This window comes from Periplaneta americana, chromosome 4 (genome assembly GCF_040183065.1).
Source record: "Periplaneta americana isolate PAMFEO1 chromosome 4, P.americana_PAMFEO1_priV1, whole genome shotgun sequence".
Taxonomy (NCBI): domain Eukaryota; kingdom Metazoa; phylum Arthropoda; class Insecta; order Blattodea; family Blattidae; genus Periplaneta; species Periplaneta americana.
Window position 1 is genome coordinate 171,743,551 of NC_091120.1, and position 26,933 is coordinate 171,770,483.

A 26,933-nucleotide genomic window follows, 5' to 3' on the forward strand; every position below is an offset into this window, starting at 1 on the left:
TACTTTTTCTCCATTATATTTTAAACTTTGTCTTACTTTTGTTGTTTTATTAACGGGGTTCATAAAGGAGAATATTACTGGTTAAATATAATGAGCAATTCCATGAAATTGTCATATCGGAGTGAATTTTTAAAAATTATCGTGCGAATATTTTTGTTGAAGAAATATGTTTCTTAATGGTTTAAGTTGACTTATTCGATTAATTAATGTTCCAAATATTCTTTGTTTTAAGGGGACACGCTACTGAGTTTTCGTCAATTTTGGTCAATGTTAAAAGTTAATTTTTTTTTTACTGATGAACTGTATTGACTAGGAACAAACCCATGCACTATTTCATTGTAGGTAGTCTTAGCATCATTTTAAAAGTTTAAGAAACAAATTATCTTTATATGAGACCCAGATATTTGTTTACTAAAATTATAAACACTTTTTTTATATTATATTTTTTTCCGAGTACATTTTTCAACATAAAATTTTGAAAATAATTGTGCGCATGTAACTCATCAACATCTATTCGATTTTTAAATTTTAAAAACTTACAATCAAAATTGTGGAGATTAGAAATCTCAATAGCGTGTCCCCTTAATCTTAACTTGCTGCTGATCTTGTCATTTTTCAAACACTTAAAAATGACGTAAGGAAACGTATGTTTCATATCACAATTTGGACATGTAAATTTGTTTTATTTCAAGTCCTTGTTTTTGTATACCACATTTTGGTCTTTCGTTGAACCAAATATGAAAATAGTTGGAGTATCCTAAGGTTCTAAGTAACTTAAAAACACTATAATTATCTACTCTGTCACACGTTAAAAGTGTTAAAATTGTTTAAAAAGGTATTTACCTTCGACAGACGGCCCGTTTCGACGCTATTTGTCGTCGTCTTCAGTGTCTCTTGAACCACTGCTGATTTTGGCTCTGCGATGTGCAGTTGTCGATGGTAGGGGTGGGGGTGTGTTGTTCCTATGGTGGGGGTTGGCTGTCTGTATGTTATGACGTATTATGATGTCAAACAATGTGTGCGTATTGAACTGTAGTTGCGTATTAAGTATGTAATGTGGGTGTGCTATTGTGTTCTTATATATTTCGTATTGTTCTAGGATATTTAACTGTAAACTTTTTGGTGTGATGTGTAAAATTTCCATATCTGTTTCTATATTACTGTAGTCATGATTATTGTCGATAATGTGATCTGCATAATTTGATGTAATGTATGGTTTGGTTATAGCTTTAATATGTTCGTTGTATCTTGTATGAAAGGATCTTCCTGTCTGTCCCATGTAAAAATGTGGGTAACTATTGCATTTTGATTTGTAAACTCCAGTTGAATTATATATATTTGAATGTTTAGTGTGGTTATTTAAGTATTTCTGTGTTGTATTATTTGTTTTGTATGCAATTTTGTACTTTAGTTTTCTGAATGAAGTTGCGATTTTGTGGGTATTCGTATTGTGATATGTTAATGTTATGTATTTATTCTCGCGTGCTGTTTGTATTGGTTGCCCACATTTTTACATAGGACAGACAGGAAGATCCTTTCATACAAGATACAACGAACATATTAAAGCTATAACCAAACCATACATTACATCAAATTATGCAGATCACATTATCGACAATAATCATGACTACAATAATATAGAAACAGATATGGAAATTTTACACATCACACCAAAAAGTTTACAGTTAAATATCCTAGAACAATACGAAATATATAAGAACACAATAGCACACCCACATTACATACTTAATACGCAACTACAGTTCAATACGCACACATTGTTTGACATCATAATACGTCATAACATACAGACAGCCAACCCCCACCATAGGAACAACACACCCCCACCCCTACCATCGACAACTGCACATCGCAGAGCCAAAATCAGCAGTGGTTCAAGAGACACTGAAGACGACGACAAATAGCGTCGAAACGGGCCGTCTGTCGAAGGTAAATACCTTTTTAAACAATTTTAACACTTTTAACGTGTGACAGAGTAAATTTTATGTTTTTAACAAAGTGTTAACGTGAACTTTAATCAATGAACTATAATTATTTGTACTGTAAGTTACAGTCAGTCAGTCACGTTGAACATAAAAAAAAAACTCTTCCAGACAGCACAATTACTGACAGATTAACATTTCCTTAGAGATTCTACTGACTGAGTGACTGACATATAGCATTCTCGGTTATGCTGTTCTTTCTCACCGCGTACACAGTTGCTTGGGAGACCTTGGTAAACTTACACATGAACTATATTAAGTGGAACAATATATGGGGAAATCTGCGGCAGAAAAACAACGTGAATATAAACTTCGTATGTACAAGCAAAATGGTACAAATGTCAAGAAAAGAAATACGTTAAAATGATTTCAGGGAGAAGAACATGTATTATTGTGAACATACACAAGTCATGAGTATTATGAGAAATATAAACTGACCAGCGCGTCCATATTGTAATAGCTAGGGGGATCGTTAGCGAATTATTAGGAACGCGCCTGGATAATGTAATACTCTCGAAGTTTTTTATTTCACTTGACAGATTAATTTTCAGCTTTAATCATGCACCTTTTTATTGTTTCTCAGGCACTACATTACGAGCGATTTCAGAAGAAATTGAATAGTAGCTAATAATACTTGATCATATTGTCTACATTTTGTTCTCTTGAATATTATTATTGCGATTGCGCCTCTTAAGGTCATTTAATAGATTTGCACATTCTGGGAACAAAATTATCTAAAATAATCATATTTGGTATTCTACACAAATTTAACACTGAATAACTTTCCAACTTCTTTACTGTGTTAATATTTAGTAATTTACCTGTCGACTGGTTTCGAAGTGTTGTTCTTCAGGTTTGTAGGATATGGACAATGAAGAATAATACTTCCAAACTAGTCATAAGGTAAATTACTAAATATTAACACAGCAAAGATGTTGGAAAGTTATTCAGTTATACTTAAGTGTTAAAAGTGTATATAGAAAAATGAAGAACAAATTCAATGTTGATAAATTTCCTTCGAAAGTAGTAGGCTGCGTAAGTACGTACAAACATTTAATTCAGCGTACGTTTTAATTTAGCGTGTTCTTTATGGAATAAGGAGTAACGTCGTATATTACATTTATTAGTGTCTAATAAACATTTTGAACATAACATAAAATGTACAGTATGTTCCCACCTTCTAAACAGCAAAAGAACTCTTCTTTCCATTACACATGATATAGTCATTTTAACTCGTAAGCAACGATTCCACCACTGATAATGAATATAATATATAATCTACCCACAATTAAGAGCTGGTAAACAAGGGCTCGGGAGTAAAGGAGAGCAGTATATTTACTTCAAAGTCAATGCAGAATTGCCACTTTGGTTCAGTCATAAGATGTTTACGGGAAGAGAAGTTCCAGCGAACTTCATGCGCTGCGTTCTATACCCTGAATGAAAACATTGACCTATATATTTCTTACTACAGAAGTTATACTTACCTATATAAAATAAATTAATCCCCAATACAATATAACCACCCTTGAAGAAATATGCCCATTATGAAAACACTGATCCCTAATGTTTAATACTGTATAATATATCTGCATAAAATAGTTTAGCCCTCTATGTAATACAATCGTTCTTTAAAATGTGGTAAATATGCACATTATGCAAAAGTTGGTTCATAAAGAAGGGTACACGTGAAAAACGATCAAGGTCCATCAAAAATCGAAATTGAGTTAATAATGCTATCTTATAGTGGAAAGGAAGTACTATCATGTGGTCTAGCTAGTAATAAGAAATCATCGTTCTTGACATTCCACTACGTCAATTTCTATTAAATACACACATAACAAAGTATTAAGTGCTTAAACTTTAAAATTCGTTTTTCTGGAAACTTTCTAAACTGGACCTTGATCGTTATTCCCGTGTACCCTTCAAATGTTTAGTATACGCTTCCACAAAATAGATTAATCCCCAGTACAATACAGTTATTCTTTAAAAATCTGAAATATAATATGTTTTCAAGATATTGTCCATGTATGTTAAATATAATATTACTGTGCAAAATAGATTAACCTCAATAAAAAAAATATCCGTTCTTTGAAGAAATGAGAAATATAATAATAATTCTTTATTTATACTGGCAGAGTTAAGACCATAGGGCAGCGTTGTCAGACAGAGCCTAAACGCAGCGGAGTGCTCCACTATAACTCGTTGCGTGCTCCGGTGCTTCCACAAACATAAGCAAGTTCACGCTCCGACTGGACGTCACTAGCTCCACAACCGGTTTCGGAGCATACAACTCTGATACTACTGCCATAGGACCTTCTCTTATACTCTACCAGGTCACAAAGTATACAAGCAGTTAACATTTAACAAAAAGTTAAAGAACAGAATACTAACAATATATCATCAATTATGAAAACATTGGCCCATACATATTAAATACTGGGTGAACAGTATAGAGCAGATCAGGTTTTACTGCTCTTAGCCGATCGGCCGGCTATGCGCGCGGAGGTGAGGACTCAAGGCCGCGCGAGTCTTCATTGTGAGTTGAACTCTTGCAAAGTGGCACGTATTTGTTAGGCGACGCAATATGTGAAATGGCTCAATTCGGGTACCAGTCTTCTGTTTCCCAAAAAGTATTCATTTATGATCTATACGTCCGTACAGAATCTGCGAGTGCCGTAAGGAGATTATTTCAAGAGAGATTTCTTGATGTTCATGTTCCAGATCGAACTACGATTCATAGATTAGTAAATAAATTACGTGAAGCGGGAAGTCGTCTTGATAAAAAAAAAACATAATAAACCACGTACAGCACTCACAGAAGAAGCTCTAGATAACATTGGACATGCTCTGGAAAGGTCTCCTAGAAAATCACTTCGACGACTTTCTCAGCAAATGGAAATTTCCTATGGCTCTGTTCGAATGGCTACAAAGTTACTGAAGTTAAAGCCCTATAAATTTACTGTAGTGCAAGTACTTAAACCGGGTGACCCTGCATTAAGAATGCGATTTTGTGAATGGCTTTTGAATGAGGTACATGACGGACAAATGGATCCTAATCTAATTTTCTTTTATGACGAATCGTGGTTCCACCTAAGTGGGTATATTAATACACAAAACAATCGTTATTGGAGTGCTGAAAAGCCTAACCACCTTCACCAGGAACCCTTGCATGATCAAGAATTGGAATGTGGTGCGCTATTAGCGGCGAGAGAATAATAGGCCCAGTTTTATTTTGTTTTGCTGAAACAATAGTGAGAAATATGTGCAAAACATTTTGCGGCCATTTTTTGGTGAATTAGCTGATAGGGAAAGAAGTGTCGCGACTTTCCACCACGACTCTGCGATGGGGCACATACAGCCAACTTATCTTTACATGAAACCCATGAAGTGTTTGAAGATAGAGTTATCATCAGGCTTCGAGACTTCGGACCCGATAGAGCAGTTCAGTGGGAAATCCGCATAACGGCGTACTGAGTATAGTGGTAAAGCATATAGTGAGTGCGAGTACTGTAGAATGAATGCCAACAAATACGCAAAGGAAAACGCTCCGGATTTGAAGGTTCTGACGAATAATTATTTGGTTTTCATACAAACCTATTTTCAAACTGTGTCTGAAACTATTACACGCTTAGGAAAGTCAGAGCAAGAGATGCCGGAAGTCCTCAAATTAGTTGAGGAAATGACACAGAGAATTAATGAGACACCAAGTACACTGGTTACTGAACGTATAAAATAGAAGTGGAAATCAATTTTATGCAAAAATAACGGATATGGAACATTGTGTAATATAAACAGAAAATTAGTGGACATAGAGTCACTCGAGAATAAAGGACTATCTCTTAGAGACTGCAATGATGCTAGTTTTTTTCTTTTTGCTCCTATCACGTTATGCGATGTAGAGCGCAGCTTTTCACAATACAAACTGTATTTGGCAGATAACCGAAAAAGATTTATGTTTGAGACACTGAAAATATATCTTGTAGTACATTGCATACGGTACTGTAACTGCACTTCCTAAAGACAATCAATAGGATAAATGAAAAAATTAAAACTGCTACATGTTTATTTCCACCATTAACACTGTCTATAATTAAACACAAATGCTTATAAAACAAAGGAGAATAAATGCTTTTCACATTCTTTTGACATTGTCATTGTGTAATGTATATTTACTTTCAGAATATGTGTTTATCCATACTACCGTACTCTACTCTAAACAGCAACGTTGTTACCTCAACACATCTCTACCTTTCACTACCTGCAGCGAGTCGACAACCTATAGTACATGCACAGTAAACTTATTGTATCGGGTCCAAAGTCTCGAAGCCTGGTTATCATTAACAACATCTGGCCCACTCGTTCCCCCCCCCATTTAACGTCTTGCGATTTTTATTTCCGGGGGGGGGGGCATTAAAAGAGAAAGTTTACAAAGCAAATCCACATACTTTGGAGGAACTTAGAAATAACATTCGTCAAGAAAATGCTGTCATTTCTCAGAGGGAACTGCAGAGAGTAATGGCCAATTTCCTAAGCAGGTGCCAGAAATGCTTGAACAACGAAGGGAGACATTTCCAACATCACCTGGCTTAATAATGTGAGTTCTTTTATTTTTAAGTGTTTGTTTCTTTGTTAGAAATAACTTACGCGTATATTTACTGCGGATCTCCTGTCACCGGCCTACGCGCGCATAGCAAGCCAGCCGGCCGGCTAAAAGCCGTGAAACCTGTTCTGCTCTATACTGTTCACCCAGTATATAGTGCATACATTTTATATTTCCACGGTCGCGGACGTAGAGCGGATGCGGCAGAGTACAGCGCAACTGTCCACATGCGAGCGTGGAATGATCAAACGTATTCACGGTAATGTGCCTGCACGAAATATATTCATTTCCAGTGCAATACAACGGCGCAACACGTTCTTATCGAAGTCATTGACGATGTCGTTTGATTGCTTTCCTAGGAGAAGAAAATTTCACAAGATGTTCTGCAGATTTTAGCGCTTCCTCGAAATCTTGTTTACAATTTGTTTGGAAATTTCACTCATATTTGCAGTCAGATCTTGAGACTTTCTAAAATCAATGGTGGCAATTTTTTCGGGATGTTCCGCAAGGTCTGTAAGAAAGTTATACATATTGTAAACGGTTTTTTGCTGTGACTTCACAAATCAGATTGTCCCATTTCTTTGCCTTTTTTAATGGTGTACTGTAGATAACAGATGATCTACTGCACAATTAACACACTGCTTTCAATACGGCTATCGGTAAAAGACTGATGTTTTCCTTATACGCATATAGCACCACCATTTGACACCGCGTGATCTATGTTGATTCAAGAAGTGCGTGGGTTAAGTTAGAGATAACACGTTCAGTCCAAACATCGCATGAAATTTTAAGGTTCGCGGGACGGCGGGAGATGCCTTTGTATTTGATCTTCAGATGCATTTTCTATTGACGCGGAGTATAGGCACCGTGCAAGCTCCTCTGGTGGCGACTGTTGTTACTAACTGCGGGACAGCAGCGATAGAGTTGTGCTTGAAGCGTATGAATATACTTAACATCTCAGGTTAAATGATTACAAATATGGATGATCCTAAAAAGCGGAAAGGTAACGCAAATTGCTGTGTTCTTGAGTGTAGTAATGCTTATAGGAACACACCAACCGATATTGTTTTTATTCATTCCCAAAACAGAAAACCGAAGCGCGACGACTCTAATTGTGGATCCATGCAGAACGCAGACGAAAGTAAATAAGGCTACATTGCTTGTAATCATAGTATTATTATATACTACGCCTGATATAAAAAATAGAATGTATATAGTATTGTTTATAAATAACCATTAAGTTAACAACGACAGGAATGTATCGTTTAAATTTCAAAAAGTACATAATTACTGAGTTCTTTACATATATATTATGTATAATATTAGCAACAATAAAAAATAATATACCTATTTTTAAATGTATTCATATCGATATTTAATTCTTGATTTCAAGTGCTGATGTTTCACCTTGGAAACCAACACCCGCAGCAAGAATTTGCGGTATTCATTTTATTGGGAACGAGATCAGAACACCCCCAAAACTAGCATACCGTTCCCAGTATTTTTATAAAAGATTACAAGAAAAAGACTGCCTCATCTCAACTAGCTCCGGAAAGATACGAAAGAGACGCATAAAGAAGAAGAAAAGATGAACATTTAAGTTTTATGGAAGGCGAATGTTCAACAAGTATTATTTCGAAAAAATGAAGTAGCCATAAAGGCAGAAGTAAATGAAACCGTTCTTATGATTTTGTTTTTTCTTTCACAATTGAATTGTGTGAATTGTCTACTCAAGTGTCTATTCCATTACATGCCGAACTGAAGTCACATAAGAAATGTTATGACAAGCGTTCAGGAACAGATGATATGTTTAATGAAATGCAAGGTTTCCGAAATTATTCTACAATAAAATATGAGACAGAAAATGGGAGTGACATTTGTGGTTTCGAATAATTGTTAAAATTGCTACCAATTGAGACACAATCATACCCGTAGAATCATAATAAGAAATATTTCCAATTCTATCATTTAACCCAAAAATAGCTACCATAGATAGTAGAAACTCCCCAAGATGTAGACCATACATATCATTTTTGCCATTTTTATTAGTGAATTTCACATCGAAAGCTTTCGAAAAATTCTGTCTAAGAGTAAGATTAGTAAAGAAAATCGTCTACTCATATTTTCCAATTAAAATGAAAACTGGATTGTCGTATTCTGCTATGAGAGTGATGTTCGGAGTTAATCGTACAATTATAATTATAATGTATTTTTACCGCCACTTTAATGTTGTTGACATCCACATGGTTACTGTAATTTTGGGTTTTGGCCTAGCAGAGAAAGTATTCGGAAAACAATGCCTGCAATATTGAAAAATGTAGAGTGACAGCCACCCAATGTGGATCAGATGGTGGCCTTCAAATCTAAATGCTACCGAGGCAGATCGAGTGACACATTCATAACAACTGATTGCGGATTATTGACTTTATTAGAAGGTGGTAATGAAGTCAGGTTTTCCCGGAATAATAACAAACCTCTCCGATAAAGGGATCATTGTTGTTACTCCACCGTATCTGCACGATGGTAAATTAACAGCTGAAGAAGTCGTAAACTCCTTACAGCGTTGCCAGTGTTCGAATTCATGTTGAAAGGTGCATTCAGCGAATTAAAATATACAGTATAACATTTTACACGAACTATCAATTGAACTGCTTCCGCATGTTGATCTTGTTGTTGTTTAGTCAACTGTCCAAAGAGAAGTCTGAACCTCACAAGTGATACCAACAAGGCACCACTTATGAGGCAACTAGGCCAGAATATCATGGGGTAGAGTGGCCAGTTCCTTTTCCCTTCCATTGCGTATATCGCCGACTAGCTACAAATTACACTAGTCAGACTTCAGATGCAGACAAACAATATTGTTCTTCCTCTGACACATATCGTCAAGTGAGATGTACAGCCTGATAACAGATGTACATATCAGCCAGAACCTCAATCAGAGCTAGTGTGTTGATGACATCGTTCATATGAGTTGTTTTAGAGAATTTGCAGTCGCCCATTATTCAGGAAGTATAATTATGACTACTTTTAGAATTAAATCACATTAAAATACGTAGTTTATAGAGACATTATACACACAAATATTACACACATCATGACATCAAATATAAGTATATCAATGTTTTCGTAATATGACTGTTCACCCTCATTCAATGGTCTGAAATATGATTTAAATGCCAAACAACTTCACTGATATTTCAGGAACTTTGTAGTTACATTTTTACACTCCTCTAGCAGTACTGAACTTTCCACTGAGTCTATAAAATAATTAAAGACTGGAGATTGCTGGGTTTGCAGTGAAAGACATGCCCTTGGGCAGAACACTATGAATCAATGAACCCATTCTTACTAATATTACAACTTTTTATCGGCAGAAAGCCGCATGTAATTTCTATATCACACATGACTAGTGAATGACTGCGAGCCTGTAGTTAATTAGGAATTGAGACACTGCGCGGCGCCACCAGTACGATTTTGAGACCCATGCACGGTGCCTATAATAATCAAATGACACACCAATGCCTATGGCTGCTGACAGTATTTAACTACAGAGAAAGAACTATAGACCTATCAAGTATGTAATATCTTCGTTATTTTGTGTCACTTAAGGTGCATGATAGGCAAGTTAAGTTTTGTGTTTCGAAAAAAAAATATTATTTATTTAAGTTAATCTTTATGTTACTAAGTCTGACCTTGAAACTAGCGGGCCCGTGTTCAAATCCTGGTTGGGACAAGTTACCTGATTGCTGTTTTTTCCGGGTTTTTCCTCAACCCATTAAGAACAACTGCTGGACAACTTTAGCGCTGGACCCTAGACTCATTGCGCTAGCATTATCACCTTCATTTAACTCAGACGCAAGATAATCATAGCACTTGATAAAGCGTCGTAAAATAACCAATTATAAAAAAGTATGTTATTAATCAAGTGCCATACTATTTTGTACTACATGCGGTTCCATGATGTGGAATTTAAAATAAAATTATTTTAATATTCGATACACTTTTCTGTTTTCTTGACTTAGCAACACTGAATTTGTACAGAAGTATCAAGTGTGGGTACTTTTTGAAAAGCTCTTAATGAGTACTATTCAAAAATAAAAAAATATATATTGGGTGTTCCATTTAAAATAAGAGAGTTGGAGTTACTTCCGGTTAAACCGGAAGTAGAAAAAACTCGGTAATACCATTATCGAATTCTTAGTATATGGTTATCCTCACATACCAAGTTTCATGTCACTGAACCGTATGCTTCAAAAGTTATTTAGGTGGTGCGGGACTTTTAACTGACCCTGTATATTCGTTATTCAGTAAATTATAGAAATGAAGATCTAATTTGAAATATTCTTTCTCTTCGTCTACTTATATAAAGCCCCAAAATGTTTCACTTTCATATCAATATAGCCTAGTATTAATGTGTATAATTTATTAGTGACAAATACATAATTGCATTAACTATAATATTTCATTTTTAATGGTAATAATCTCATCAAACATTCTTAAGTTTTGTAGTTCTTATCCAATACACAGTTGTACTCGGAAAACTACAGACCAGAGAATCAGACAAGTCTTGAAGTTTTTATACGTTACAAAAAATTACACAAATGAAGATCGACATATTGACATTATGATGTCAGAGAATCTGAACAATCTGAACTCTAAATATGTCAGCAATCTTGCAGGTCATGGCCTTTCGTGTTATAGCCTATTTATTGTAGTGTGTGTTTTGTTTTATTCTGAAATACAATTAGTTCTCAAAACTGACGAAAGATGGATTTTGGAAAATAGGAAAATTATGTAGGAAAACTAACGCTTCACTGAAAGTTACTATTTTTCTGAAAATCCTTTGATGTCAAGCTTCAAAATGACGGATCATTCATTAAAATCCGTTCTGCCGTTTTCCCGTAATTTTCATTACCAAATCAAATTATATACGGGGGTGGACCCAAAAGTAACAGGAACCGAACTGCTGCGCGCGCATGCTTTGTAGTTACGAGTTGTGCTTTTAGATGGTGTTAGTTTGGGGTCTCCCGCGACCGTTAGTGAGCTGGCGTCAGTCTGAGTTAAGTGGTTTGTTTGTGATGCTGTGTTGTTTGCGTGCATGTTTCAAGCGTTTGGCGATTAGTGAGATGGCCGACCACAAGGAACAAAGAGTGTGTGTGAAATTTTGTTTTCTGTTAGGGAAAACTGCAGCCGAGACCGTTGGGATGCTTCGGCAAGCCTTTAATGATGATACTTTGGGCAAATCACAGGTCTAGGAGTGGTTTTCCCGTTTCAAATCTGGCAAAATGTCAACTGAACACATTCTACGTCCCGGGCGTTCTTCGACAGGAAGAAATGACGAAAACATTGCCAAAATCAAACGTGCAATTGATGAAGATCGTCGAAAGACCATTGACGAAGTTTCTGAGCAAACGAATCTGTCATGGAGCACGATCCAGCGAATTTTAACCGAAGATTTTCACATGAGACGGGTGTCTGCAAAATTTGTTCCTCGCTTGCTCACAGATGACCAGAGAGAAAACCGCGTGAGAGTTTGCCGCGACTTGAAGAGTGAAGTGCAAAACGATTCAAATTTTCTTAAAAGAATTGTGACTGGGGGTGAGTCTTGGTACTATGGGTACGATCCAGAATCAAAGCAAGCATCGAGCCAGCGGAAAACTCCAAATTCATCACAACCCAAGAAAGTACGTCAAGTGCGATCCAATGTGAAAACAATATTGATTTGTTTTTTTATGTGAATGGCATTGTCTACAAAGAGTTCGTTCCGCCAGGACAAACAGTGAACCAACATTTCTATTTGGATGTGTTACGAAGATTACGAGAGAGTGTGCGACGAAAACGGCCCGAAATGTGGAGAAATGGGAACTGGTTGCTTCACTATGACAATGCTCCAGCCCATACAGCTCTGACGTTCCGACACTTTTTGACAAACAACAACATGGTGCTTGGGCCTCATCCACCCTACTCATCCGATCTGGCTCCGTCGGACTTTTTTTTGTTTCCACGGATGAAGAAATGTCTGAAAGGAAAGCGATTCAGTGATGTGGATGACGTCAAAGAAAACACGCTAACGGCTTTGAACAGTATTCTGCCTCAAGAGTTCCAGCATTGTTTTCAGCAGTGGCAAAAGCGTTGGGACAAGTGCGTTAATGCACATGGACAATACTTTGAAGAGGACTAAAGTACTGTGAATGTAGAGTTCAATAAAAATGCAAAAAAAAAAAAAAAATTATCTTGTAACACAACAACCTATTGGTCATAATAGCAAACTGAATGTCTTACAAAAAATGGGACACTCTTTAGTATGATAGTATTCTTGAAATAAACGATAAATAGAAAGTATTTTAAATTTGAAGGTATTTTGCTCTTTTTCATATAATAATATAACCCCTTTAAGTTTGTCATATAAGGGAGAATTAGTGCTGTTGGTAACAATGGACGATAAAAACTTATGCGCCAATCTTCTTTGTCGGATTTGTAGGAGGGTAGGGTAACTTAGTCGGAATCGGGTCAGTTTCAGATATTTCTTTCCCACGGAAAGCATAAATGTTTTCTATCATGTGGTGTCATCTATCGTCAATTAGTAGAACTTCTTCTATGTGTTTGGCGCCAAAGCTTGTGGTTAATGTTTGTGTTACAGCTGTGAATAATAGAGGAAATAAGACTTGTAAAAGGTAAGAGCTATTTGTAGTTTGTATTTTAAATTATCGTTTTTAAGGTTTCCGTTATTGTGCAATGAACGTAGTTCAGAATTTCCCTGAATTGTTCATAGAATCAAGTGCATTTCTTATAGCATAGGTTATGGCATTGAGGATGCTGTAAAGGTTACGTCACTACATTTCGGGTGAGTAGGGTGACATAATTACGGCTAAATGGGGTCAATGTCTGTACATTCTGTACGTGGATTTTAAGTCCATTTATTCATATATTTGTCTCAGATGCCTAGTAATATAAACAATACGTCTCGTGCATGGACTGAAGACCAAATGCAGAAAGCCATTAAGATATTTCGAGAGGGGAGGAGTCAACACCATGCACCCGATCTGTATGGAGTTCCGCATTTATACCTACAGCGCTGTCTGCAAAGCAGTGAAGATTGGCCGTTAAAAATAAAGATGGTCAAACAACGTTCAATCAGGAACAAGAAAAGGATCTGTAGATTCTGTTCCGTGAAATATAGTGATCCTCGCTCAGAGAAACTTGGAGACTAGATTCAATGCATGGAAGGCGGAAAAGAATGGTACCACGAACATTGTGTTGAGGCCAAGAGAAAGAAGAAGTTCATTTATGGCAAATGTAGATTGAATTATTAAAATTAGGAACTTATTTCTTGTTTTTGATGATCCAAAAGAGCATTGTAAGAATGACTCCATTCGCCCTAATGGTTGACCCGATTTAGCCTAACTTGGTAGGGTGAATAGGGTCGTGCAGTAGAGTGAAATTAACATATGTCGTTCATAGGTTTTTGTTATTATTGAATTTAACACTAATGTGATTTTATGCTTAAAGACTAATCTAAACTTTAGTATATTTTATGTTTAATAAATACTAAGTTGTTAAGCGTCATCTTTATTTTTGTAATTTTTTACCCTATTCCGACTAAGTTACCCTATATGCTATTTCGCGTAATGTTGTATACTTTTTTGGTGTACTACCCACTCCATTTTTTTTTTCCACTTGATATTGCAATTGTTCGATTTTTTTATTGATCTGTTTAGTTGGTTCTTGTAATATTGGGAGAGTATATTCTAATACACTTCAAAAGATGTTATAAAATATCTGTAATTTTTTTTATTAATGTCCCTTTTTTTTTTTTTTTTTTGCGACAGGTATTTCAATAAATTTGATCTCTGCTACAGTTTCATGATTATAGCCTACTTTCATAATAGTTATTGATCTTTAAGTTGTTGTTCAAAGTAATATCTAAAATTTTTATCTGCTGTTGAGTGGTTATTGTTGTTGGAAATGTTGAATCTATTTGTAATATCTGGCAGTTGACGACAGTTTGAGGAAATGATGTGTTGAGTTTTATCTGCCTTAATCTGTAGTCGCATATTTTTAAGATAATTCTGTATTAAGATATCATTTTGGATTTGTTGGAAAACAGTTGGATCGATTGTTCTGGATGGAATTCTAGCTATTATAAATATATCGTCCGCGAATATAATAATTCTGGATCTTTGTAAATTCAGGTGAAATAGATTGTGTGTGCAATGCGAAAAGGAGGGGACTTAAGGCAGAGACTTGTGGGATACCAGAATTATTTATTCGGCTATCTTAACATTGCTAATAAGCCTACGGTGAGAATCTAATTTTTCTGTTCGTTATCAGCTTTAAAATGAGATTGTTGATTTGTTGTGGGAAAACAAATTTATCTAATGTTGATAAGAGCATTTGAAGATTAACATTATCATAAGCCTTTGATATGTTCGTTGAGTTCCAAGCTGCGTATCTCACTGCTAGGAGCTGACGAGAAGAAGAGCGGGGCATGAGGAGAGGGGCGCGGTTATCGCTGTGAATCCCCGCTGCAGTGGTATTAAGCATTGAACTGTACTAATCATTCACAAAACTTGCGCTCTTGCTCTTGCACAGTCGTGTTATGAAAAATGTTATGTTTTATTTAACGACGCTCGCAACTGCAGAGGTTATATCAGCGTCGCCGGTGTGCCGGAATTTTGTCCCGCAGGAGTTCTTTTACATGCCAGCAAATCTACTGACATAAGCCTGTCGCATTTAAGCACACTTAAATGCCATCGACCTGGCCCGGGATCGAACCCGCAACCTTGGGCATAAAAGGCCAGCGCTATACCAACTCGCCAACCAGGTCGACTTGTGTTATGAATCCATGCATTGCGGTTACTAATATTGTTTCATTTTCATTATAGTGTTTATAAACATCGCGTTTTATTCGTCAAAATAACTAGGTTAATGGTAATATTAGTAGTCGTATAGTTAATTTCGCATAGATATACAGTATTTTATAATGGAACCACAGGGGAAAAAAGGAAAAACAATACACATTGAGGCCCGGGATATTTTTTGAAGGGTTATAGTCCTAGGACTATGTATTGAGCTTCGTGTCTGTATACTAGACGTGTAATAACTATATTATGTTACTATGACAACTTTGCGGTATTCGTACGGAAAAATGAATCTAACAATGTTTTTGCCGGAGTCCGAGTTAGCTCTGTGGTAGTGTGCCTGCCTCCTCTCTAGCCGATCCGGGTTCGATTTCCGGTGGAGTCAGAAATTTTCTAGTTGAATGCCCATAATATTCGACTGGAAAAGTAATTTGTCCATTTGTAAGGGATCTAATTTGGTAATATTACTTTCACGTGCCTATATAATGACTAGGGAACGGATTTTTACGTTTTTAAAAAGACCATTTTAGGTTTTTGGAATAGGTGAAATAGGTTTTTTTTTAAGGTTTCATGTCTAATCTGTGAAAGGGGTCGCAAAAACTGCCAGATCGTTAAAAATGTATCCTTCCAGTTTTCTTAATATATATATTAAGGCAACATGGACCACGAAACTGACCTTTTCAAGAACAAAACTATTTTCTCTGCGTTTAATACAATGTTGCCTAATTATTTTGGAGTTAGTTTCGCGAATACGAACAAAACCATTTTCCTGACCTTTGAAAGAAACAGTTCCATCTGCGGACACACACACCAGTTGCATGACGAATTTAATGTTCTGGTAATTGTTTACATCTTAAAATTTCATTAGCAATAACACGATTGTTGACATCAAAATAGCGAACATATATCGTATAAGTAACCAGGTATCGTCAGACACATCCACCGATTTAATTTGAATTGCAAATTGTTTGTCCAGTTTTTTCTTTTACTATTTTCGCAACATCTTATGCCATGTCATGAATTCTACTCCATATGCTTGTGTCAGAATTCGAAATAGTTTTCATTGCTTCATCGGAACTTATGCCTAACATTTTATCTGCTATAAACAAAGCGTCAAGAATAAGAGCTTCAACTGCAGTATACGATTCTTTATTTTTTGCGACTAGCGATACACGCTCATACGATATCTCCAATGCCATCTTTGTTGATTGTGTAAAATTGTGTATTACCTTCGAACTTTCAACTGACTTGTCCTTATATGTACTCGCTTTGATAGGTTACCAAGTGTCTGTGAAATGAGATGGTTTCATTGAGTTATTCGATAGAGTTTGGTTGCAGGTAATGGAGAAGAGAAGAGGTGAGTCACACATACTAGACATAAATCCATATTTTATGTAAGATTCATCGTAATATTTCACTTTTTCGGGATCTTCGACTTGCTCGTAGATAGTGCAACACTATTTTCATTTCAATCCCGTGATGGAACAGATGATATCGCACTTTTCACAGTCATTGGTTTAACACTATCGTCACTTTCACTTTTTAAATCGATATTACGTTTCCCTCTTTAATGAGTCTATCCGTGTTGCAAAAATATCCGGTATACTACCGCAATAATGAGAAGAAACTGAACGAATATAAATCTGTACTTTTTTTCTCTCGTACGGAAGAGGGACTCGAAGGCTTACACTGCAGCCTAAGGCTTATTGTGCTTACCACTCCTATTCTGTGAATGATTGGGTAGCCGAATGGCCGCGCTCTTGTACAAGTACAGCACGCTGCACCGTGAACTTAATCTGGGCTAAAATCTGCACACTGTTGCCAACATACCGCCCTACAATCTCGCTAACGTTTCAACAAAATGTAGCTAACTCTCTCCAAAGTTTGTTTAAAAAAATCCCCAGAAATGTCGCTAAAATTAATAATAAATATCACTAAATAAAAATAAGAAAAGCATACATGCGGAGAAAAACATAATTTCCTCGTCATCACCCTCTTATGCCGAGTCTGGTTGTATTGTTGACGGCTATAATGTTGAGGTGGAAGGTGTGGGAACAGATGATTGTGAATATATTACACTTGATCCAATCATTGACACTACACTTTCTGGCAAATTGTAAGTGTGGAAATTTTCGCCCAAGCGTTTGACCACAATTTTTTTCTGAAATCTAACACTTATTAAATCTTGTATATTAAAATTTATTAAAACCAGCAAAAACTACAGTCTCATTTGCTTTACACGAACTGTAGGCACAAAATCCCAAAACTCAATTGTCTCGTGTCGGTTCGAAGTGGAAAATCTCCGCGTTGCGGGGAAGAACCAAGAATTAGCTGGAGCTCGCTACTCGTCACGTGTCAATCAAAGTTGCCACAGTTTATGGGTGTTGGAGCAGTAGCATTGAAAGAGAGACTTAACCCGTGAGAATCATTGCATTTGCATCTTTCACCCCCTGATCACTAATATATGATCAGGGCTTTCACGTATGAATCATTAGACTACTCAGTCATGCACCCATGTCTCTTCTAAAACTAAGAAGTGCATGACTTCAGTTGAATGTTTTAACTTAAAAGAAAGGAAAACGTGGAAGAATATAAAAATCAGCAGAAAAGTCGCTAATCGTATTTTACAAAATTTGTCGCCGAGACTGATTCAAAATTCCCTAGATTTAACGACTTATCGCTAAATATGGCAACACTGAATCTGCACTTAAGTTCCCAAGTATAAGGAGTGAGAAACGAGACTTTAATATAAAAAAGTAATAAATCGAGCCTGCATACTATAGTCGCCATGCACTACTGAAAGATGCTACACTCAGTCAGTATACTCCGAGGCACCGATTTTGACGGATGCCATCCGAAATATTATAGCACGATTAGCATAACAAGCTGGGCTGCAAGATTTTACTGTTGAGTAGAATAGTATACTTACTTACTGGCTTTTAAAGAACCCGGAGGTTCATTGTCGCCCTCACATAAGCCCGCCATTGGTCCCTATCCTGAGCAAGATCAATCCATTCTCTATCATCATATCCCACCTCCCTCAAATCCATTTTAATATTATCTTCCCACCTACGTCTCGGCCTCCCTAAAGGTCTTTTTCCCTCCAGTCTCCCAACTAACACTCTATATGCATTTCTGGATTCGCCCATACGTGCTACATGCCCTGCCCATCTCAAACGTCTGGATTTAATGTTCCTGATTATGTCAGGTAAAGAATATTGCTTGCAGTTCTGTGTTGTGTAACTTTCTCCATTCTCCTGTAACTTCATCCCTTTTAGCCCCAAATATTTTCCTAAGCACCTTATTCTCAAACACCCTTAATCTCTGTTCCTCTCTCAAAGTCAGAGTCCAAGTTTCACAACCATACAGAACAACCGGTAATATAACTGTTTTATAAATTCTAACTTTCAGATTTTTCGACAGCAGACTGGATGAGAAAAGTTTCTCAACCGAATAATAGCAGGCATTTCCCATATTTATTCTGTGTTTAATTTCCTCCCGAGTATCATTTATATTTGTTACTGTTGCTCCCAGATATTTGAACTTCTCCACCTCTTCAAAAGATAAATTTCCAATTTTTACATTTCCATTTCGTATAATATTCTCGTCACGAGACATGATCATATACTTTGTCTTTTCGGGATTTACTTCCAAACCTATCTCTTTACTTGCTTCCAGTAAAATTCCCGCGTTTTCCCTAGTCGTTTGTGGATTTTCTCCTAACATATTCACGTCATCCGCATAGACAAGCAGCTGATGTAACCCGTTCAATTCCAAACCCTCTCTGTTATCCTAGACTTTCCTAATGGCATACTCTAGAGCAAAGTTAAAAAGTAGAGGTGATAAGAGTAGTATAAGGCAATGTAAATTCGTTATGGCAGAAATGATTTTCATTAGCTCTGATCATTCATGAAACGTATATTCTAATTTTGAATTTTACGTGCCTAAGAAGCCTTCGCGTACTCCTTGTACTCGTACCGCCGGTTGAAGACCGCCGTGTGCACCGCACATTAAGCCACTGTATCTCGCAGTAGATCATAGTAAAACTTACAATTTGACATAACAGGCCCGAGAAGACGTTACTTCTTTTCAAATAAACCAGTCGTGCATGTAAATTCTCAAGTGTAAAATCGAATAGCCGCCTCAGAACATGGTTGTAACCAACAAATACGAAATTCTTAAAAAAATGGAGAAAAAGACATACTGTACGTATTTTTAATTTTTTAGAATAAGGTTAACAATCAGACGTGTGATGATTTTAATACCAGTACACGCATTACACATAGCACAGCGTTAACAACCATTATTGACGAAAAAGTCAACTTATGAGAAATGAGGGTTACAACCTTGTTCTGGGCGGCTAATCAATTATATAGTACATTTAATTCGCGATTACATGACCAGTTTTCTCGCATTGACAGTCACGTACGCAAAAGCTTCATTCACTCACTTTTATTAAAAAGGATTACATTAAACTTCCTCAGAATCCAACAATACGAATTGAGTTCACAAAATACATCTTTGCAACGTATCGTAATAAGTTTGTATTACAGACACATAATTATGACACAAGACGAAATATTAATTTAACATTAGTAGAACCTAAATGTCTCACATCTGCTGGTCTAGAGCATAGCATTAATTTTGGCCCTCGGTTGTACAATGCTTTAACTAAATTACAACCTGAACTTCTAACATGACTGTAACCCACTAACATATAACAACAAAATTAGAAACGTGTTAATATCTTCAATTTGATTAAATAAATTTATAGCCTATGTGTATGAATTAATCAATCTATATTATATTTGTATTCTATAATTTTAAAATTATATATAGTCCTACTTTTCACGTGCGATATTATTCTTCTCTACTGTTAATATTATATTATATACTTCCATTGCCGCTGTAATTTAAATTTTATTTCCTATTTTATTTTACTTATTTATTTTTATTATTTTTATTTTTTATATTTCTGTTATATTAATATTGTATTATATAATTTCTGTAACTGTAATTTTAATTCTATTTCCTATTTTATTTTACTTTATTTTATATTCTCTTATAGGCCTATTAATATTATATCTGAACTGCGACCGAACACGAGCGCTGTTCATTCGGTCTCAAATTTTGTTAATACTACTGTATCTCCTGTTTTATATTACTACTTTGATTACATTCAAATGATTCCTAATCTTCGCATTCTTTATCACTTCAACCCAGTCTTGAAGTGTAAAAATTTATTTATTTTAATGAAACTTTCATTGTTTCCCCATTGTTAATTTATATATTGTAAATCTAGAATTACATATTGTAAATATGTACAAAAAAATTATACAAACACAAAATACGGAATACATAACAATAGAAATAGAATAAAATAAATAATCTATACTAATAATAAATCTGTAGCCGAAATTTTTCTGGTAATTTTCGATTTTCCAAAAATAATTGGTACTAATCTGTCTGTCTGTCTGTCTGTCTGTCTGTTACCTTTTCACGCGATAATGGCTGAACGGATTTCGATGAAAATTGGAATATAAATTAAGTTCGTTGTAACTTAGATTTTAGGCTATATGGCATTCAAAATATATTATTTAAAAGGGGGGTTATAAGGGGGCCTGAATTAAATAAATCGAAATATCTCGCTTATTATTGATTTTTGTGAAAAATGTTACATAACAAAAGTTTCTTTAAAAATTATTTTCGATAAGTTTTATTCCTCGAAAAATTTGATAGGACTGATATTTAATGAGATAAATGAGTTTTAAAATTAAAACAACTGCCATCTAAGGCCGTGTAATGAATTAAAAAACAAATGACTTCGTCTATAAGGGGCCTTGGACAGCAACAATCGAAAGCTATGAAAGATAGCCTACAGATAATGTTTCTGTGTTTGTATGAAGTAATATCAGAAGCTAAATTAACCGATTTGTATAATTAATTATTAATTCACCATTGGAAAGTGTAGTTTCTCTAGATGGACATAATGCTATAATGTTATTACAGTAACTTCTGAGTGAATCGAGGACAGGTAAGATTAAAATAGCTTCTTATGCACAGAAAACTTGATAGGCTATTCTGTACATTCGTTTCCTGTATTTCCTAAATAATTTTTATGACCAAATGAGTGGTCTCTGGATCAAAATGATCGCATTTTAATTATGCAAATACAATTTAAATTAAGTAACGTAATAAACGATTTATCCTTATATCAAACACGAATGTTCCCTGGATCAAATGTCCTATTTTAATTATGTAATTACTTTATATTTATTTCTAACGGGTGCAGCGGAGCGCACGGGTACGGCTAGTACATAAAATAAAAGGAGGACACAATAATATTAATAATGAGAGGATATTTTCGTGAGCTTAGCTCTATGACACCAAAGTCTCTATCATTAGGCGGAAATGAGTAGCGATAAGAGGAATTTTTGGTCATTTGTGTCTATCTTTTAATTGGTTTATTTTACGACGCTTTATCAACTGCGATGGTTATCTAGGGTCTAAGAGAAATGAAAGTGGTAATGTAGTAGACAGCTTTATGTTTCCATTTTCTCCTGTACATGAGTTTGAGTAGAGATTTACATGAGTATGGGTTTTGGCTTTATCTTTGATATGTTTCACGAGAGCGGCCGCTACCCCTTGGGATACTCTGCCATTTTCACTTTCGTTCCACACGTACATGTAAGCATTCTGATTGTTTAGTGAGTGGATACCGAAATTGTATATGTACATATTCCTATTGTAGTACGCTAAGGATGTCGTCAATTAGGGTACAGGAGTGCTACTTCTACGTCAAATGTGGGAACAGCACATTTCTGATACTGCAGCTTCATCAGTTTTAAGTGTACTTATAACTTGCTAAGCTTTGACCAGGTGCAAATTTTTCTAGGCCTGTAACTTTTCAGGCACATCAGGGTCACTTTCGGCTTGTATGCTGAGTTACATTTGGTCACATGGACTACATGTGTCCTTAGCAGAAGGTTTAAAATATAAATTAAATTTGTATGAAAAGGTATGACAGTTAAACTTCTGCTTCAGAGACTCTTTGCATTCACACTCGCCATTTCTACAGTACAAATCGCACATTTCTCTCATATTCAAGTTTGTTTTGAGATACTTTCTGTCATGATTATTTTTCCTGTGGTAATGGTTCTGAAAGGCTGGGGGGAACACGTTACAGACACAGCGGGAAAAGCATGGAGAGCGTTACACTTTGTGATGAGGGTACTAAGAAAAGGCTCTGATAAATCCAAAGAGATTGCATATAAATCACTGGTACGTCCAGTAATGGAATATGGTGCTGCATGTTGGGATCCTTACAGAATAGAACATATTAAGACACTGGAAAAGATTCAAAAACGGGCTCTCAAGTGTTGTCGGAAAAATTCACCATCAAAATGGGACACACTCACGGACAGGAGAACGCGAATTCAATTATGCGCACTGTTTAAAACATACAGAGGTGAGCCTGCCTGGAGAGAAATAAAAAAATAGGTTACAGCCGCCAAATTACTCTTCAAGGAATGACCACTCTTATAAATTGAGGAAAAGAAGACAGAGGACGGACACTGGAAAGTTTTCTTTTCTCAATCGTACTATCAGGGACTGGAATGCTTTACCTGCAGACTTACCAAAGGCTTTACCAACAACCAAAAATGTATTTAAAAATAGGCTTAAGGACTTTACTAATAGACGATAATTATACGCAGTATTTAAAGGGTGTAATTGATATTTTGTTATTGAAGTGTACTATCAGTGAAGAATTATGTTGTGTCAGTGAAGTGTGTTGTGTAAGTGAAACGTGTTCCTGTCAGTGAAGCTTTATAGTTTATAGTTGCAGTGCAAAGTATTTGAACAGTGAAATGTTTTTGAAGTGTTAGTGAAATCAGGATAGAATCAGTGAAATGTGTCGTAGTTCCAGTGCAGTGAGTGAGTTGACAGCGAAATGAATGTAGTGTTGAAAGGTACTTGTGCAGGTATGAACATATCATACTCGTGGGTTTTTTTTCGAACTTAGGTTTAAAGTACAAATTAGATTTACTTTAAATGTTATTTTAACTTAGGATGTTCCCTGTCATTATTATTATTATTATTATCATTATTATTATTATTATTAATAATATTATTAATTATTGCTAGTATTAATTATTAGTATTATTAATTGTATTTTTTATTAATTGTGTTTATTATTGTCTTTATTGAGTGTAATTAGTTACCACTGCCACCGGGCATATACCCATTGCAGTGTGAATAAATACATACACGATTTTGTATGTGTCACTATGTCCGAATCATCAATTTTTATTGTTGAGGGTCCTTTTCACCTGAAATCTAAAATACCGTGGACCTGAGGTTTTGAAATGCGTCGGTAAATTCTACCAAGGTTAACTTGAATATCAAGATGATGCTGGAAAGGCAAAAGCCTCTTCTAAATCAGAATCCATCGTCAAATCAAAAATGTATAAGATAGAAATATGTGTGATATTAATTGATAATTAGTGACTTGATCCACTATGGCTCGGAAATTTCTGCACAAATATTCTGAGGCAAAGATGACTGCTGCCATTTACTGGCGAACTCTTGAAATTAGAACTTGATCCACTACACTTCGGAAAAGATCTAACATAAAGTAGTCAGAAAATGAACTAAACTCAATTTTTTTTAAATTTGTGACTTGATCCACTTTAGCTCTGAACGCCTCATATATTACTATATTAAATTTTATTTACTCACCACTGCCAACGTTTAAATTCGAACCAAGACCTCTTACATCTAACCAGATGTCAGATATCCTAAACATTAAGCCAAAGAAACAAATTACAGAAGTTTTATTACATCGTGACAATCCGCCTGCGCGGAATAGGGGAGTGGTGATTGTTGGAGGGGAGATGGACAAATAAGGCCTAAGGTTGCTATTGCACTATCAGAGTTCTTTGCCAAAGAACATAATAAAATATTTTATCAAAGAGTTCTTTGATAAGAGATAGGATTTGAAGTATTTTATCAAAGATAATCTAGAATTAGGAACAAAAACTCTATTAAGATGTTTTCCGAGAATTTGTTCATACTAATATTTATGCGTTAAGTTTATTATTTGTTGACAGGTACTAATATTTACGTGTTAAGTTTGTAACACCATGAATGAAGAACAGTATTATGTTTGTTTAGCTGCAATTAGTGGAATTATTACAATATGCATGTTTCTGATTAAACAAACAGAAAAAGAAAAGCCTGTGGGTTAAATCATGGATTGCAAGACGTGATAAGAGAGGTATCCATCAGAACTTATTGAAAGAGCTACAATGCGAGGACTTACTTATTTTCAACATTTCATTTCCTTCATATTCCGATATCAGAATTTTTGTGGTGCCAACAGTCCAGTTATATTTGCTTTCGCCATAGTTGTTTCAAGGTATAGAAATCTTTTATCAAAGATAACAAGATACACTTACATTTTATAAAAGATCTTTTATCAAAGAAACTTTTATGAAAGAAAACTCATTACACTGTCATAAAAGATCTTTGTCAAAGAATTTTGATAGTGTAATAGCAGCCTAAGCCATGCACTGTGTCAGCTTCGGGCAGGGAGGGTAATACACTTACGTTAAATAAAAATTTATCTTTTGTGCCGTGCTGTTGTGGCTTCTGCACAGCGCTGTGTATGGACTACCCAGCCGTGGCGAGAACGTGACTCGCGAGACATTGTGGCTCGCAGTGATAACTGTGCATTTCGCTTGCTTCTAACCTCCGCCAACCCCCACCCTCTCACTCACTGGAGTCAAACTCCGTTCCATTGTATTTATCTCTGACCTGCGAGTGGTAGATGTACGAAAGTTCCAAGTAGGATGGGAGGACGCATCTTTTTGCTGTCAATATTATGAGAATATTAAATGTATGATTTGTTCACAAGTATTACGAGGAAAACGGTTGTATAACATAAAACGGCATTATACTACATGTTACTGATGAAACATTAAAAGGTTAAGTGTTATTGTACGTCGACCCTTTTTCAGCAGATATAAGAATAATGCTGTTATATCTTCAATTTGAACTCACTGATTTACTATGTGATGTGAAATGAAAGCTAGTTGTAAAGACTAGACAAATGTTGAACTTTAAAATCTTTGCCAAAAAATAAATATCCGAAGCTTCGTTCTTTTGCTTGCTATGTTGAAGCCATGTTCGCTAAAACTCACGTTTGTGAAAAATTATTTTCAACAATTAAAATAGTAAAAACCAAATTTAGGTCACGACTGACAGACAAATACCTTCGTGATCAACTACGGCTGGCAGTAAGTGACATAATTCCTGATCTTGAAACTTTGTCGCAGAGACATTCTGAAGACAGTTAATTTTAGGTTGTGATATTGTTCATGTATTGCTCATTTCTTTCTTCGTTACACGTACTAAACATTAGTTTGTTTGTATAAAATTATATTTAAGTGCTTGTCCTAAGGAAAATGAAAATCCATTAATAAGTCAGACAGTTGCTTCACTTCCCCTTCGAGTGTCCGCCTCCCTCCATAGCATAGCACCTATGCACGTTGCAGGTTACACAGTGGCTCGGCGCACGATTACATTTTCGCCACCGCTGGACTACACTGATTAATTAGCACGAAACTTAATCTAAAAGGGAGACTCCGCCAATATCCATGCATGTTTCATCATCATCATCATCATCATCATCATCATCATCATCATCATCATCATCATCATCACTTTCTTATTTTTCTTCTTCTCTCATAATTTCTTTATCTTCACGTTGACACACATTCATCACGTCGTGTATTTGGTAAATTGTCGTTATGGAGGTGAGGTTAAGTTATTGTAGTTTGCTCCCAAATTATGTTTTCATCGTTTTGAACATGTAAAAATACAGCGAAAATTGTAATAAAATAAGGCTGAAAACATTTTTCAGCCCCTCGACGGAAGGTGATTATCCCGTCCTCTCCTCTGTACGCCACTGAGCACACACACACACACACACACACACACACACACACACACACACACACACCGCCAAATGATGATTTCAACCCGATCTTCGTATTCTAGATCAGTGGTATTCAACCTTTTTTCTCCCCGTATCCCTAGAGAGCCTTTTCCACTCAAGCTTGTACCCCCGAAGTTGTTACGCTTAATTTCAATTATACGTCATAACTAGAGCCCGGATGTTAGGCAAAATGCCTTTTTTTTTACTGGATGCAAGTAAATCATTATTTGCATAGGTATAAATGTGATTTGGAGTAAATCAAAGTGATAGGGCCAGTTTTTATTTTGCCTTTTTAAGGTGTTTCTTACTAATAAATGCATTTTTTTGTCATTTTAAATAAATATTTCTTGTTTATTTGCAATTTTCGAATTAATTGTAATGTAATGTGTATGAAATTTAGATATTTTAAAGAATGACTAACTTTACTAACAACAGTAAATAGAAGTAATTTATTTCGATGCTTAATCTGC

At 35.6% G+C, this 26,933-nt stretch overlaps 1 protein-coding gene across 1 annotated transcript in view; it reads right to left on the minus strand.

Moving 5' to 3' along the window:
* Positions 1–24,303, minus strand: part of LOC138698431 (uncharacterized) — a 33,203-nt gene extending 8,900 nt beyond the window's left edge. Inside the window, exon 1 of the mRNA XM_069824326.1 lies at positions 24,204–24,303. The gene's annotated coding sequence lies outside the window, so the exon portion shown is untranslated. The remainder of the gene's footprint in view (positions 1–24,203) is intronic.
* Positions 24,304–26,933: the final 2,630 nt, after the last annotated feature.